Source organism: Carassius auratus, chromosome 21 (assembly GCF_003368295.1).
Source record: "Carassius auratus strain Wakin chromosome 21, ASM336829v1, whole genome shotgun sequence".
NCBI classification, from domain to species: domain Eukaryota; kingdom Metazoa; phylum Chordata; class Actinopteri; order Cypriniformes; family Cyprinidae; genus Carassius; species Carassius auratus.
In genome coordinates this window covers 6,625,492-6,642,572 of record NC_039263.1, presented here as the reverse complement: position 1 = coordinate 6,642,572, position 17,081 = coordinate 6,625,492, and positions in this window count along the sequence as shown.

The following is a 17,081-nucleotide window of genomic DNA, read 5'->3' as shown; positions in this document are numbered from 1 at the left end:
TGTTTATTTGTTACTAGACAAAAGCAATATTAAAATGAGTAAATTAATACTTTTGCTGAAAGTCAACACAACAGCATTTAAAAGAAATTGAATTCCTTAGTGAAATACAGTTCTGGGTCAAACATAATATTCACTGGTATTTTTTTTAATAATTAAAAAACGCAGGGTGGCTCGTGGTTTGTGCCATCATATTTTTTCTATTTTTTATTATTCTATATATATATTTTTTTAATAAATAGTAGAGTTGCTTAAAAAACAAGCTTGAATGTTTATTTCAAGTCCCCTAAGGAGTTCAGAGAAACAATACGAAATTGTACTCAATTAAGTCTGGTGAGTTATGAAAGAGCAACATATGAGCAATAACATTTTCTGCCATTAATTCAAAAGCCTATATTAAACTGCACTGTACTTGACAAGAACCAGATCTGTGAGAATGATTTTCAAAAGATCCTTTGAACTTGTTTTATCATTGATCGGATATGACACTTAAGGACATTTGCAAATCCATCTGAGGTTTTAGATTTAAGAGGATTTTCTCAAAGTATAAGGTAGATCTAGCCCTCTCTGTGCTGGTGGAAAAATTAAGTCAAAGACAAAAAATCCCACAAAGAGCAGTGAGCTAATAAGATCACACAACTTCAAAACAGCTGCATGGTCTCCCATCTTGGCTGAACTGCAAATACCTCAAACCCTTCTAAAACCCATCAGAACAGACTAGGCTCAGGCAGGCTGTCTGAAGCTGCCTTTCAAGGTAAGCATCATATTCTCAAAAAGAAAACACAGATTTGTACAACACAGGTCAGTCTTTATTTGCCCCTTTATTTGTCCCTTAATAGTAAAAATGAACGTTAAACAAACAATAAAGTGGTTTTTTTTTTGTTTGTTTTTTTTTGTTTTTTTAAGGTCCCTTGACGTAATTTCTGTGGTTTTATCACAATGGAAATTTTACTTATGGACTACTTCCTGTCGTACTGTTATAGACTGTGGTATTATCTTTATAAGATATAGTTACTGATTTATTTTAATAAAAAATTATAAATATTTCCAAAATATCCCATGACCATAAAACAATCAAAATTCTTAACATTAATTCAGTTCATCCCACTGAATTTCTGTAGGGTTCAGGTCTGAGGACTGGAATGGCCATATAAGCTTGATTTTGTGCCCAGTGACCCGTTTTTAGTTGTTTTTGAGGTTTGTGTTTGGATTATTGTACAGTTGGATGATCCAAACATGTCCCATTATAATATTTCTAACAGAGTCAGTCACTTTTTGATTTGTTATATGTTGGTATTGGATATAATTAAAGATGCCATGTTCCTGAACAACACATCCAGGACCTCCAGCAGAAATATAGGCCCATGACATTAAAAATACAGCTGTATATTTTATTGTACACATGGGGTACTTTTATCCCTGTGTTCACCAAACCCATCTTGAGTTTTTACTGCTAAAAAGCTCATTTTTATTTTCATCTGACCGTAGAAGCCAGTCCCATTTGAAGTTCCAGTCGTGTCTGATAACTGAATATGCTGGAGTTTGTTTTTGGATGAGCTAGGAGAATTTTTCTTGAAACCCTCCCAAACAACATGTGGTGATGTAGGTTCTGTTTGACCATATTATTTAAGGTTTTCTGACCCGAGATGCTAATATTTTCTGCAGTTCTCCAGCTGTGGTCTTTTGAAAGTCTTTAGCCACTCAACTCTCCTCCTCATCATGCATTAGGATATATAGATACACGTCCTCTTCCAGGCAGGTTAGTGACATTTTCTGTTGATTGGAAATTCTTAATTATTGCCCTGATGGTGGAAATGGGAATTTTTACTGCTCTAACTTTTTTCTTAAATCCACTTCACAAATTTGCAAAGCTCAATTATCTTTTACTGCACATCAGAAATATATACGTAGGTTTTTCTCATTGTGATGGATGATTAGGGAATTTGGGCATTGTTTTCCTCCTATTTATATTTCTGTGAAACAGGAAGCAATAGCTGGATAATTTCATGTTCATAATCACCCTGGAGTGCTTAAAAGTGTGAATATGAATGGGAATATACTTCAGAAATATTTAACTCAAAAGAATTTCTAGGGGTGAAAGTAACTGTCCAATTTGAGAAAAAAAATAATTGCATAATGATATTTTCCTCCATTTAAAATTCTTCATATCCACTGGAAGTTTAAATTTTGTGTGGGTTTTTCTTTTGGAAGCTTTTAAAATTTAGCATTTTTTTTTTTTAAGATCACTTATTAGAGATATAATATACTTTAAAATAATAAACTTCAGTATGAATGAATTAATGAAATGTTTTAAGACATTTAACTGCATGTTATTCACAACTGAATGAAAATGTATTATAAAGTCATAAAGTTTTAATTACACATTTGTAACAAAGTTGAACATTTAAAATATATTTATTTCAAGTGTAATATATATAAATACACTACTTTACAGTACTACAATACTTTTAGTACTTTACATGCTGTGCTTCAGCACAGTTAGTCAACATATCAAAACAAGCACTTTTTATTAAAAAAAGAAATAATTAATTTGAACCTTTTAGTATGTCATTAAAGTTCACTTTTTAAAAGTTTTCTTAAGTGTGTTTAGAAAAGCACACTTAAATATCCTTTAATTTCTTTAACATTATATTATCTGCAAGCGGTTTTCTTAAGAAATAAACAACAAGTGCACATTCAGTACAGTTATGTGCACTTCTTTTTCACAAAGAACATAATAATAAATATAGATGAATGTATGTTTTAGCAGTTAACTAATGGAAATACTACATACTACAACTTATAAAAACACATACACTACAGCTTTTCCAAAGCCTTAAACAGAACATAATTATCATTCAGGGAAAACACAAGAGCATGGAAGTGTCTGGGAGGAACAGGTCCAGTTAAACTAAATTGTGATGTTTCACTGTTGCTATGGAGCCAGCTGAAGCATCAAGCTTTTGTGTCTCACCACAACCTGTAGCAATGCACTTGTGACGCATGTGAGGAAAAGCACAGTGGAAAACAACACGTCAGTATTTGTAAGTATAAAGTATAAATTATTTGAACACACTAACCAAAATTCAATCTAAGTAATTGTAAGTCAGTCTAATGGCATTAAAAGCTATGTATTGATATGTCTTTTATAATAATCAATAAACGATTCTCTGACTTCCAGTCTCTCTCTATATATAATGCATATACAAAAACTGCCCTAAATGAGTGTGTAAAGATCATTTCACAGTGGTGCTTGTAATTTGTAGTGTCAAGACATAGGACTAACGCTGTCCCTCTGGTTTTCATGCATACTTAAGTACTGTGACAGATCCAGTTGGACACTTTTTTTTTACTCCTATTAAGTCTTACATCTTAACATGTATGTCTTGAAAAATGTCACTTTCATTTGCGTAAGAAGATAAATCTGACATACTATGACTGCAGAGCCTATGGCTTAAGAAATGGATTTGGTCTCTCAAGAGTTTACAGCAATTTTGTGTGAGTGTGTGTGTCTGTGTGTGTGTGTATGCATATGTCCTGCTGTGCCCCTGTCACCCAAAAGCTGTTGTCTGGCCACAAGGAGGGAGGTAGCAGGTCACCCATCACGACTAAGTAAAGCAAGCAAGGTTAAAGCAAAATCACAGAACACAACAAATTTACTGAAAGCGAAGCTCCACGACACCCCTTTTTTTATACACAGATGACTCATCTCAACAGGAAGCTCTCACACGGTGCTGATGCCGACCCCCTCTAACAGGGTCCCAACAGATTTCTGATTGTGACATCTGTCTCCTCATTTTAGGCGGGAGCGTAGTTTGGTGCTCAAATGTAGCACGAGATGTTTCATTTCACATAGTCAGAACTTGACAAATGCTACAGGCGATTCATGCACTGATATTAAGGTTTACGTGAAGTGGCATTCACAACAATGTTATGAAAGTTCAGCATGAAACAGAATATCAATGGGGGAAAAATGGCAAGACTTGATTCGTGAAAGAATGGTTCTTACAGGGTAACTGCATGGAATTAACAATTGTAGTATACTTCAGTTATTTAAGGGGTCATATGATGCTGCTAAAAGAACATTATTTGGTGTAATAAAATGTGTTTATGTGGTTTAGGGTTAAAAAACATTATTTTCCACATAGTGTACATTATTGTTTCTCCTCTATGACTCACCTTCTACAACGCATTGATTTTTACGATTCTCATCGGCCTGAAAGGTGAGGTGTGCTCTGATTGGCCAGGTGTCCAGTGCCTTGTGACTGGCCGAATACCTCAAACATGTGGCGAAAATGTAATGTCCCTTTACATATTATGATGCCCTGTCCGTCCAGAGCAACGAGACATAGGGCCGTTTCATAGTCAACGCGAGAAACGCGAGCAAGCAACGCGAGCGACGCGAGTGACGCGCTCCCTTTCATAGTCTAAACAGTGAACGCAAGCGTCACGGGTGATGCGTGTATGCAATACACCGCTCACGCAACAGGAGGTAGTAGAGTCGGGTGATATTAGTAGAGTCGGGTCGTGTGATATTCAGATCAAAATGCGAAAAGGAGTGTATTCTGTTGCTGATGAACTATCGTATACATGTGGATGAATACGTATAAGTTCGCATAATTTTTCCTCTTCGCCCGCCATTGTATTCAAACCTTCTTCTTCTGTAAACACAATATACTTGAATTAATGTACAATACTTGCAATGTCGCCCCCACCGACAACGCATAGTTTTGCGTGAATCGGCGTGTCGCGTATCAAAAACTAGGACCATACATTTGGCTACGCACCGACGCATAATGGCGGCCGAAGCGTAATGATGCATAGCCTCGGGGACGCGTATGCGTACAGATGTGTTGACTATGAAACGGCCCATAAACATAAAACCCATTTTAAACATGAAATAAACATGATTCCCTTTCAAGGGAACTTCGATTTACATCCTATAGGGGTTGCTATGGTGAATGCCTCGTCATAACCCATGTCTGATGCATACATTGAAAAACACCAATAACACGTTGGGCGGTGACAGCCCATGACTTCACTACCGTTGCGACTATAGTATAAATAGGTGCCGGGAGAACACGTCATTATCTTCTTCGTTTTCACTGACTATTTTGTTTGAAGCATGCATTCTGTACGTGGTACGAGTGATCTTTATTCTATCATTGCGAGCATTAGCAAAGTTTTGAGGATGTCTGCATCCATGTCGTTGTTATTTCACACCTGATGACACAAACAATCTCTGTTTTATTTTGTTTGGGCAAAGAGCATGGATACGATTTCCTTAATGGGGCAATTTGCGTGCATTGTGAGCGTTTTCCAATGAAAAAAGAGCGTTTTCCATAGTGACTCTATTTTTGAGGAAAGAGGGGCAGCCAACTGCTTCCCACGGTTCAGGACCTGTCCTTGCTGAGTCACAGAGGAGAATGAGCTTGCTGGGATCGCAGGTGGATCTGGCCGATGAGTTTAAAGAGGGGCTTTCCCTCACGCGGACGGCCAAGAAGCTGAGGCTGTTGAGACTAGCTGTTGGAGGTTATGGATTGCACCAACGTGAGTCTGGACTTGCCGTAGAAGCGAGTTTGTTTGTCGCCATGTCATCGAAATGCTGTTATTTTCATCTCTGAGTCCAGTCATCTTTGTTTTGCTTTCCCAGGGACGCTGTACTTGGAGATTAATGGTTACAATTTATGTTCAACTCGGTTCCCGAAAAATTACAAAGATTATTCTTGAAAGATGGAGCAGTTCCCTCTTTGTCTAGAGAAGGCGTTGTTTATTGACAACAACCGGTAAGTGTATTTTATTAAGTTGATGCGTTTAACAGTTTCTCTAACTTATTAAACAAAGGGCAACACTGTTTTGCTTAGTTAAATAGATGGTATGGCTCTACAGAAAATCAAATGATTTTCATGCACATCTCATCAGTAAAGGCATTCTTTGATTAGAAGTACATCTCCAGCACGTGCGTTCAGATCAGGATTGCCAGGTTTTCAAAACAAATCGTGCCCAATTGCTTCTCAAAACTAGTCCAAAACTAGCCCAATCACGTTTCCAGGAGTGCAGCGTGTGCTAAGCTGCTGTCGAATCACAACACAGGAACCGCTGACACAATCAGAACTCGTTATGTATTTCTGAAGGAGGGACTTTATAGAACAAGAAAGTCATCATCCCATTTTTATGACAGTGAAAACAGCGGTATACAGATAAGTTAATTGTGTGGAAAATATATATTTTTTTAAACGGGAAACATGAACACGTTAAATTGCACACTGTAAACACAATCAAAGCTTAAAAAAAAACACGAAAAAAATGTGACCTTTAACATGCTAGAGTGTGAAACTGAGAAAAATGACTTTAAAGTTTTTTACTTGTCCAGCCAAAAATTTATTATATTTTTACCCCTATTTTGAAGTTAATGTACTATACCTTTGCATTTTCTGCAAAACGTGGGAAGTCACACAAAGGCAAAAGACATTAACTTCCACATGATCAATATTTGATTGCTGATCACCATTAACAAAGTCGTTATAATAACACGTTTAAAATCTAGTGATCATGGGCTGTCTCATAAGGGATATTGCATATACTGTAGTAAAGTGATATATAATATATAATTCTATTTGATAATATTTAAAGTTAATAAACAATAGTTGCTTAAATGTCACTGCTGTTAAACCAAATGTGGTATAATTCAGGTACAGGTATTAGCATGTTAACTTACTCAGAAAAGAACAATATTGGCCTGAAAGAGAAACCTGGAAAAAAAAACAAAAAAAGACAAAAGAGAAACCCTGTAGAAAAAGACTGTTTATGCGAATGTCCGCTATAGTGCCCCTTGTGTCAATGCTGACAATTACATTTATAGTCACATACTGTATGTGTGACTAGTTTTTGTCGACCTAAGGCCAGGAATGTTTATTAGGAGGCTAAATACGGTCAATAATGATTAAATGTCTGCTAAATATACACCTCTGAAGCTTTCTATTACTGTACAAATGTTCAGATAATAGTAAATCAAACTAGCTAGGATTAATGACTCTAGCAGATATGACTTTATTGCTCTAAAATAAAACTTGCACAACTTGTCCTTGAGAGCATTTTCTTTTCCAAATGTGTCTGGTTCTTTCCACCTTCTGAGTAATTCTTGGTTCTCTATTTTGTCTTTAGGGATCCCAGCAGGGCACACTCATGACTTGTGTGTAATTTTGGCGTGGCCTACTTTTCATTGCTCGCCTGTCTGCCTTCCTACCCATAGGCACTTTGTTCACCAGTTGCACTTGGGCTACCATTAAGACCTTATGCATGCATTATTCAAAATCAGAGGATGGTTTATTTATATACATTATGCTTCTGTTTTGTAGATGGATTGATTTTACAGTCTTAAGTCTGCATTTAGTCAGAGTTCCTTTGAAAAGGGGCAGTGGAATAAATGACATTTTTTAAATGTTTGGTTGTTTAATAGGGTCTAAGAAAAATATTGCATTAATATAAAATATCTTATGAGTTTCTAAACATTCTAAAGGCCCATTCACACTAAGGAAATTAATTATAACTATAAAGTTGTGATAATCATTCCAATTCATTGACAATAATGAAATCCACACCCTAACTATAACAATAATGTTGGAACAATTTCATTTGAATCACTTTCAGAACATGTCTTCCAGCTAATTAACAATAAAAGTATTGATATCAGAATCCAACCGACTTCACAGAGCTTGAACATTTAAAGTGGCAAGCGATGTGATCGCAGTGTGGATGCATCTGGTCACAACAGACAGTAGTGTCTGACAGGATGAACTGCAACCATTACACTATAGGCTGGGTCAGGGATGTCATATATATAGCTTTTGTGTAGCAATTGTCTGCAAGTTGTGACATCAACATAAAACTTTACAGAAACAAATGAACAATGGCTAATAAATTAATGAAAAATGCACATTCTGGGGTGCGTTACCTGTTCAACGATGTAACTCACTGATTACCCACCATAGAACGATGCATTGTTGTTGAAATGAACTAGCTAGTCACAACCAGGGATTTAGTGGAGGCTAAACGCACGTAAACGCCGTTTACGCACCTCCCAAAATTCGGAAATAGCGTTTATCCACCTCTAAATTGAATTTATCCACCTCTAAATAGCCTACAGTTCCTATGACAATTTAAATAAAGCTTATGTCATTTTAGTTTCATAGGTTGTTTGTTGTTAAAGATGAAGTCTTTCATATTGCGCTGCAACTTGTCAATGTTGACCAATTGCTTGCGGTGTTGCCAGTAGTAGTGGGAAGTTCGGATCATTTTACTTACTCGGATCTTTGAGTCTTTTTCAGCAAAATTAACTTATATTTCCGTCTCTATGGGACTGACATGAAGAATAAAAGACTCGGACCTCACCTGTCGATTCAGAACCCATATGTTGTGTAATGCGCATGTGTGGTCAACACAAAATGAATCACTCTCTGAGACCACTCGATATTCCTGAGTCATATTAAAGATTCGTTCAAAATGATCGACACGTAACAGACTGCATCAAGATTCAAAAATGGATATCCGGCTATTAAAAATAATAATAATAATAACGTTCGTTATTTTGAATAGAAATCATCACTCATACAGCAGCCAATCATCTCATCTCCAGTTTATTTGTGTTCGTATACATACAATATCCACGATCCGCCAGAGATTTGCGCTTGTTCCTGTAAGGTCCCCTGTCTTTTACCTCATCTTTTTGCATTGATTTATTGATCCCTTTCTCGTATTCGTAGATCCATCTCTGTTCCGCTGACATAATAAATGCGCAAAAATTAAAGAGATCTGGAATGTTTAGTCACGCCTCTGTGAAGTTCTGGATCCCATTGACCTCCCATTCATTTTGGCGTCACTTTGACAGCGAATAACTTTACATCTGAGGCATTTAAAGACTCCATTTGTCCATTATTTATTTCTGAAGATACACGACACTGTATAAAGGGCTCCACTACCTTCTATCTTACATTATGGCCATGTAGAAGCAGTTTTTATAAAAATAGCGAAAAAAATAACGATTGCGTCATAACCACTCGACTCTCTGTCGCACAGTAAAAAAATAACGTACAGACAGGAGAAGAAGCTTGCAGGCAATTAACTTAATATGGCGTACTGGCTTTACATTTTAAAATACTATACAAAATAATTAAATAAGAATACTTACTCCTACTCATTCACGCCGAAGAACTCCCTGGTCAAGCTCGCCGTCTCTGCAAGATTAACGATGGCAGTTTGCACGCACAGCCACTTAGAAGATTTACATCTGTCAGACAGGTTGCTGACGTCATCAAGCTTAGTTTAGGTCTGCGCATCAGAAACGGAAGTGCTAAAAATAGCTAAAAATGGGCTTCACTTGTCTCAATTGAGTTCGCTCTGTCCATTTCTTTTACTGTCTATGGCTCAGACCCCTCCCAAATCAGCCCAAATCAGCACGTGACTCCTCACTCTCAATAATCCAATGGTGCGCACATTTGAAGAGATAATAATTTTATGACATGTTTGAAAATATTTCGTCATACAGAATAGCATTTCTATTCATTTTACACTGATTTATGCGATCTGAAGAGCTAAAACAGAGCCAGCGATTACTCTCCTCTTATTGATTCGCGTCAGCTATGACATCAGTGCGATATCATTAGTTTGTAAAGCTGTCAATTAGCTCACGTGAACCACTTGACCAAAAGGATGTCCTTCTGCAATGAAGCTGTTTGAGTCAATGCAGTCTGTGTCATTGATAAAATATATGAAAGACAAAAGTAAAAAAAATATTTGATTCCAGCTTGTTAAATGTGAATATGTTCTAGTGTCTTCTCTCCTCTGTGACAGTCAACTGAATATCTTTGAGTTGTGGACAAAACTTTTGAGGACCATTCCTGGGCTTTTGGGGAAACACTGTAGTGCATGTTAGCTTGCTCATTGTGCCAAAGAGCATAATTTATTTAAGACCATATGTCTTACTAACAAAAAACTAGACTTCTAACCACTGGTCGAGAGCTGTACTGTAGTTCCAAGTTTGTGACGCTGTTTGCGAATGTTCATTTGAACTATAGAGTCGTGAAACAACAAATCGGCAAACTATGTTGATAACGACGGACCTTGTGACAATAGTTGGCTAATCATGCTTTTGGGAAACACATACCTGGTTGATGTGTGCACATGGTTTTCCAGACAAGACATTCCGCCCTTTATATTGTCACAAAAGACTTTTATACATACATGCAGTGTAAATAATTCAGAATGCATGACACAGAATTAGACATCCCTTTAAAAACTAAATTGCTAAAAATTCTTTTGACTATGCTTATATTATCTTTAGTGCTCTTTTCGAACTTATATTAATTATTATATTAATCTGATTCCTTTGCATTGGTATAGTGTATACTGTATATATATTATATAGCTATACTGTAGATAATGCTGTATTTTTCAACTGCCTTCTAAAGCTTTCACTGTAGCAGCAGTGTTAATTCCTGCATTGTGAATGTGTTTAAACCGATTATTATTTTAATAACAATCTTCAGCAGATAAGTGTATTTTGCCGACTCTAGTTAGAAGTTAATCAAATCAATGCACTCCATGTTCTGTGTGACTGGATGTTTTTTTGTTCAGCTTTGTCAACTCTAAACCTGCTCTACTCTTTCAGCTAGCTTTAAGCGGTAGGCCACAGGTCTGGGTCTAGTGTATGATGGGCACAGATTAAAATTTTTTTAGGAGCAGAGTTCAGACTATGATTCTGTGAAGTCAGAGGATGCCAAACTCGTTTGATATTTTGCGACAATTTTAAAACACGTTCTTTTAATTTTTCAGCTGTCTCCAAGCAGAAAGGTACATGTTTCTGTTGTAGTGTTCACTTCTTGTCCACACCAAATATCAGAAAATTTTTTAATGACCTTGCTCGTACCTTGTTTTCAAATTTTCACAGTCCACACTACAATACAAAAACAGCTTCTCTGCAGCTGAACAGATTTCTGGCCAATTATATATAAAAATGTATTAATTGCATTTTGGTGCTAATGTGTGAATGGTAGTGCATGGCAAAAGTCCATTTTATGGCACTTTATCAGGTTTAATGCATGAAAGTGTCTCGTGTAGACAACAGACAGCAATGCAGCTCAGTAGGCTTTATACTTTCCCAAGCTCTAATGCCTTATCAGAGCCTAGGGCTATTAAACTAAATCTAGTGGGAGAACAATCACCAGTACAGCTCTTTACACTGAATCTATTCTGAGACATTGGTTACTCTCAGTGTCTGAACTGCAGCAGTTGTCTTTGTGTCAGCTCTGCATAGTCCTTCTCCATACTCATTAATTAGCACAGTTGATTAGCAATTAAAATGACTGTTAATGAAACCTTCTCTTTTTCTCCCACCTCTGGGCATATCAAGTCTGAGTTAGTAGAACAGTACAACGTTCCTGCCAAATTCAATAGAGATGGTGGAAAGTGAGCTTTAAATTTATCTTTTATTGAGATGTGAACTAAGAGCCTACTATCTTATGGAAATGGGTGGGGTTATTGTCTGTAATCATAGTGCACATTTTAAAAAAGAAATCTCAGTTTCAATTGTGAATGACAGATTTATTATTATTATTATTTATTTTTTCATTTGTTTTTCATTTTCCAATTCAATATGTTAATTACATGTAACTTGCTCTTCACCCCAGGCAAACTATAATCTGCTTTGGTCACATACTCTGTTCAGACACAGTCAAGCAGTGGGATACAGAGAGAAAACATTTAAGTGATATTATACAAAATATCAGCATTCTTGAAATGGCTTTTGGACAAACAGAATAGAAGAAGAATGTTTAATTCTTCTGAGAGTGTACAAATAAACCAGGGAGATTTTTATGCAATGATTTTCATAGTGACTTCTGTGATTAATGGATTTGTGTGGCTTGCCCTCCTCTGGATTATTATTATTATTTTAATTCAAATGGAGTTGAAATTACACTTGTGGATTCAATACAAGCATCTATGATCTCTTAACAGTCTAAGAACTCATCTGTAGCCTACTGAAAGCTTTATACGTTGTGGCTTTGTGTATATTTTTTTGTTATTGCTAAAATGTTCTTTCTGGGAAAAAAAAAATCAACAATATTCATCTATTATAGGCATTGTAGTTATCTTCCCCCATGAAAGAAGAAGTACACTTAAAAAAAAAAAAAAAAAACAGAGTGAAGTGTTGTGGCATTCGCCAAGTATTGTATCCCATACTCAGAATTGGTGCTCTGAATTTAACCCAACCAAGAGCACACACACAGAAGTGAGTAGGGAACACACACACACACACACACACACACACACACACACACACACACACACACACACACCCGGAGCAGTGGGCAGCTATTTGCTACAGTGCCCAGGGAGCAATTGCTGTTCATTCACTCCCCCACCTACAACTCCTGCCAACATTGAGAATCGAACCTGCAACCTCTGGGTTACAAGTCCAGCTCTCGATCCATTAGGCCACAGCTGCCCCACATACTTTAAATTATCAAGTGAAACTGAATGTAATGTTTTGTGTTGACTCTTAATTGCAAATGTAAAATGTAATGTAAAAAACTGATCTTCCACGGCTTACTGTCAGAGTGCTCTGTACTACAACTTTTCAACATTGTAATGCTTCATTGGAGCATTTTTTTAACCATATGTAGCATTTATGCCTGGGTTTGCTTATCTGCTATGTTATGTGTTAAATGTAAGAGAACCTTGACTCTGGGGGACTTCAGCATACATATTGACCGTAAAAGCTTAGAAATGACCAATGACTTTTTGTCTTTTTAAACAGTTTAAGTCTCACACAATAATGGCTCTATTTTTTTTTTTTTTTTATTAATTTTAATTTTTAATGGCTCTACTCATTTGTAAAAGTCATAAACTGGACTAAGTTACTGCAAATGATTCATTTATGTGAAAGTTTTCATTTGTTGATGTAGACATTCACTAGATACTTGTTACATGCACATCAAGCTTTCCCTCATTCTCTGCATCAACTGAAACAGCAGGATCTTCATATTCTTCTCCGATTACGATTACTAAAAATAACCAAAGCAATTCTAGATAGCTTTCACAATATTAATAGGCTATTTAAAGTCAATGCTGTTAGCACTTTATCTGCTTCAGTTCAGTATTGATTTCTCTCTCTCTCTCTCTCTCTCTCTCTCTCTCTCTCTCTCTCTCTCTCTCGCTTTATCTCTCTCTCTCTCTCTCTTAGTTCTTCTAGCTCTCTAGCTCACGAGTGCCATTTGCATTACTAGTCAATTGTTCGAGCATACATTTATTTTCTAATTTATCTTTCTACTTCTCAAGTCACTTGCAGGCTGCTGTTGTGTATAGAAAGCTTTCACTTGCATGCTCAAACTCCTTACCTGTAAGGGCATTTAATTCTTGCTGTTCTCAGTATAATAAATTGCTCTGTCAACTGGTACAGTGTCAGCAGCATTTAAATATTTTATTTCAAAAAGTTTTGAAAAAACAAACAAACAAACAACAACAACAGAAAAAAAGCCTGATTTGAACAGTTTTTAATAAGTTATATTCATTTATAATTTCTCATTCTGACCAAAAGCAACAATAAATATATAGTCACTTCCCAACTCCACAATCCCTTTATGATCTTAGTGAGTTTGTATCTTTTGGCGGTAACAAATTTGATGGTTGGGCCTGTTCATACTGATGTCCCTCAGGGCTCGGTTCTTAGCCCTTTACTTCTTAGATACACAACATTAACATCAGGGACACAACACACATGAGGGCAGACATGGTTAGCAGAGCACGTGGAAAACATGGAGTCATTCAAGAGTAATTGTAAGGTTAAAGTGAATACGAAAAAGTATGTAATATAAAATAAATATGTTTTTATTTTAAGTACAGATAAATTATAGGTGCACTGTGGATAATTTCTCATTATAAATCAATTAGTGAGCAAGAATATTTGTGTGTGTGTGTGTGTGTGTGTGTTCAAAACTGTCTCCTTGCCTTACCCAATAGTTATCTAACGATCATTCATATTTTCATTGTGCCATCATATCTCCAAATTGAAAGAAACCAGATCCAGCTATTACATTGTGTGATGTGGTGGGAGGTGTGTGGATACTTCTGACAGCTTGTAATCATAACTAACAATCAACATTATCCACGCAATGGATCGTTCAAAAAGACGTAAGCATAATGTAAAGTGACAGAGCCCATAATACAACTATCAATATTTAATGAGCTTTTCAGAGATGGCTACAACTCTGAGACTTCAAAAATATTTACATCCTTTTTCTTGCCCCAAAAGGCAGTGTGGCAATTGTCATGATGAATGTTAACATTGTATTTCTAACCTTGTTTTTCTCTTCATCTCAGAACTCTATTTTTAGTGAGTCAATACATTGAAAAAACACCTACAACTGCAAAAGACATTATTTACAGATGTCATCTTTTTATTTTCACTTTTTTTATGTTATGTCTTTTCTATTCGGAGGGGGTGAGTTTTCACATTGTTAAAGACACTGATCACTGATAAAATGACTGGTTCATGTTTATGCATATATTCTTAAGAACTAAACAGAAGTCACATTTATCCATGTACATATGTAATTGTTTTAATTACATGTGATTTTTTCTGTTGTTGCATTTTTTTTCCATTGCATACATGTTTTCATTTATAAATTTTCAGCTTTTTTAAATAACTTTTTTCCCTTATATGTTTTGTTCTTCTTCTTTTTAATTTCAGCTTTCACATCTCTTAAGTCAAAGAACTCGACTTTCAGCTACTACGCTCTGATCAAAAAGCCTCTTGTTTGCTACACGATCTGTGAAAAAGTACACAAATTCATTACAAGGTTCACTACAGGAAACAGAATGTGTCTGAATTCACATTTTTAAAACATTTTTTGAAGGCACCTATTTTCATCTGATTCAACATTTTGATTCAAAATATGCACTCATTGAATGAAAGCTTTCCAAAGACACACCATTGTGTATAGTACCTAATTGTTTTTGCAAGTTGGTTGGTTAAAATATATCTGTTGAGTATCCCAGAGGTGTGCAATCTTCTACCACCTTAAATAAGCATAATACAACTTAACCAGATGTAAATGTGAACTTGTGCATAATGTGAAATCTGCGGCTATTCATGGATAAACCTGATCACAAGTTGTCACCTTCTGCTCGTCACCTAACACTCCTCAGCAGTGCATCTCACCTCCATGTCTACTTCACACGCTCACACTTCAATCTTTTTATATCCCACAGCCGCTGGTGAAAAAGAGTCAGACAACTCTGGAAAAGATGTCCTTTAAATCCTTGCCATCTGTTCGGTGCAAATGATGATGTTGAGATGAATTTTTATCCATGTGTTCTGTGTTTTCTTTTTAAATGGCAAGGCTTGACTAATCCCAAGTATGTTTATATTAAAAATAGAAAATAATTGTTCACATATAGTTCAATCATGACAACTTTGTGGATAGTTTTAGTACAATATGACAGTGTTGATGTATTTCCTCTTGGCAGACTACATCTGCTGTGCACACTGCTGCTGACGTAGCAGATGCAGTCAACCAAGACCAAATACATTACCATTGTTGTATCATGCTAAAACTATCCACAGAGTTATACGTGAACAATTATTTTCTATTTTCAGAGCAAGTTGCAGACTGCGCAGACAAATGGAGCTGGAGAGTTTCAGAAGAACTATACTAATAATGACGTGATGGCTTGTACCGTGTGGCAAATTTGATTGCTAACAGATTGGATGTAAAGAATCTGCGGCATCTAGAGTTATTCGACTGGACTAGATATTTATTTGATGTCAAGTCTCTTCCTGGAATGTTTTTGTAGATATCATGTGAAAATGACCTGAATTATTAGACAAATCCAGAGCAACACAAGTACTGTAAGCTATGTAATGGACAGTAATATGTTTTGTGTAAAGTAAGTGTCTGAAGTTATTGAACCTATATTCTCTTAATATGTTATATTAAATAAGAGGTGCTGCTCTGGCCTATAGTTATAGCAAGTATTGTTTTAGATGTTTTAGAAGTGGATATCATCCCCCTCAGGGAAGCGAATCCCAGGGCAAATGTTTTCTTGGCAATGCAAGCTTGCTCAATTAGAGGACACTAAATGGTAAGAGCTCTCGCCTCATGAAAAGGTCAGCAGTTAGACCTTGGCAAAATGTCAGACTTGTGTAACTATAGTGCAGGCCAGAAGATCCTTGGCCTGAACAGGCATGGAGTTCATGAGAGATCTCTCTCATTTGTTTACCTGTCTAAATGAATGTTTTAAATGATAGCTGTAAAATTTCAAGGAATAAGTTGTGCAAAATTTGACCTGATTCAACTGCATGACAACACAAAAATAAATCCTTGAGGTTACAATGAATGTTCTGTTGCACCATGTATTACACTGTAATATTGAGGTCAGGCTCAACAAATCCTCCAGAAATGGCAAATGGATGGAATTAAGGCTATTGTTGATACAGTCGGAACACTAGCACTTTTTTAATGCTGTGTCAGCAGAGCAGCTCAATGTGTTTGATATATTCCAAATACAATGACAGCTGACCTTTGCAATCTATTAAACAGGCCTGTTCAGCTCAGTAAATGTTGTTGTTTGTGCAATTTGACCATCTGAAGTACACGTTGAATTCCAAGACATAATCTCATTTGCTGCAATTATTTGTGACTACTTTGGAGAGAACGTACAGTGGCAGTACTAAATGGAAAAAATGTGCTCTCATACTGTTTCCTAACCAGGCAGGACACACCAAGTCTCCAGCATTAAGTTATTAGCGTTATGTAGAGTTAAATTTAGACCAATCAGATTTCACTGTGGGTAGGGCCATGAGACTGCAGAAATATATCTGAACCTGGAATACAAAACCAGTATTAATGGTAATTTTTTTTTTTTTTACTTTTAAATTTATTAAAGAACTTTTAACTTTAATAAATAAAAACTGAATAAATAAGATTTCCATTGGTGTATGGTTTGTAAGGATATAACAATATTTGGCTGAGAAACAATTATTTGAATTTTTTTATTGAGCATATATATATATATGTGTGTGTATA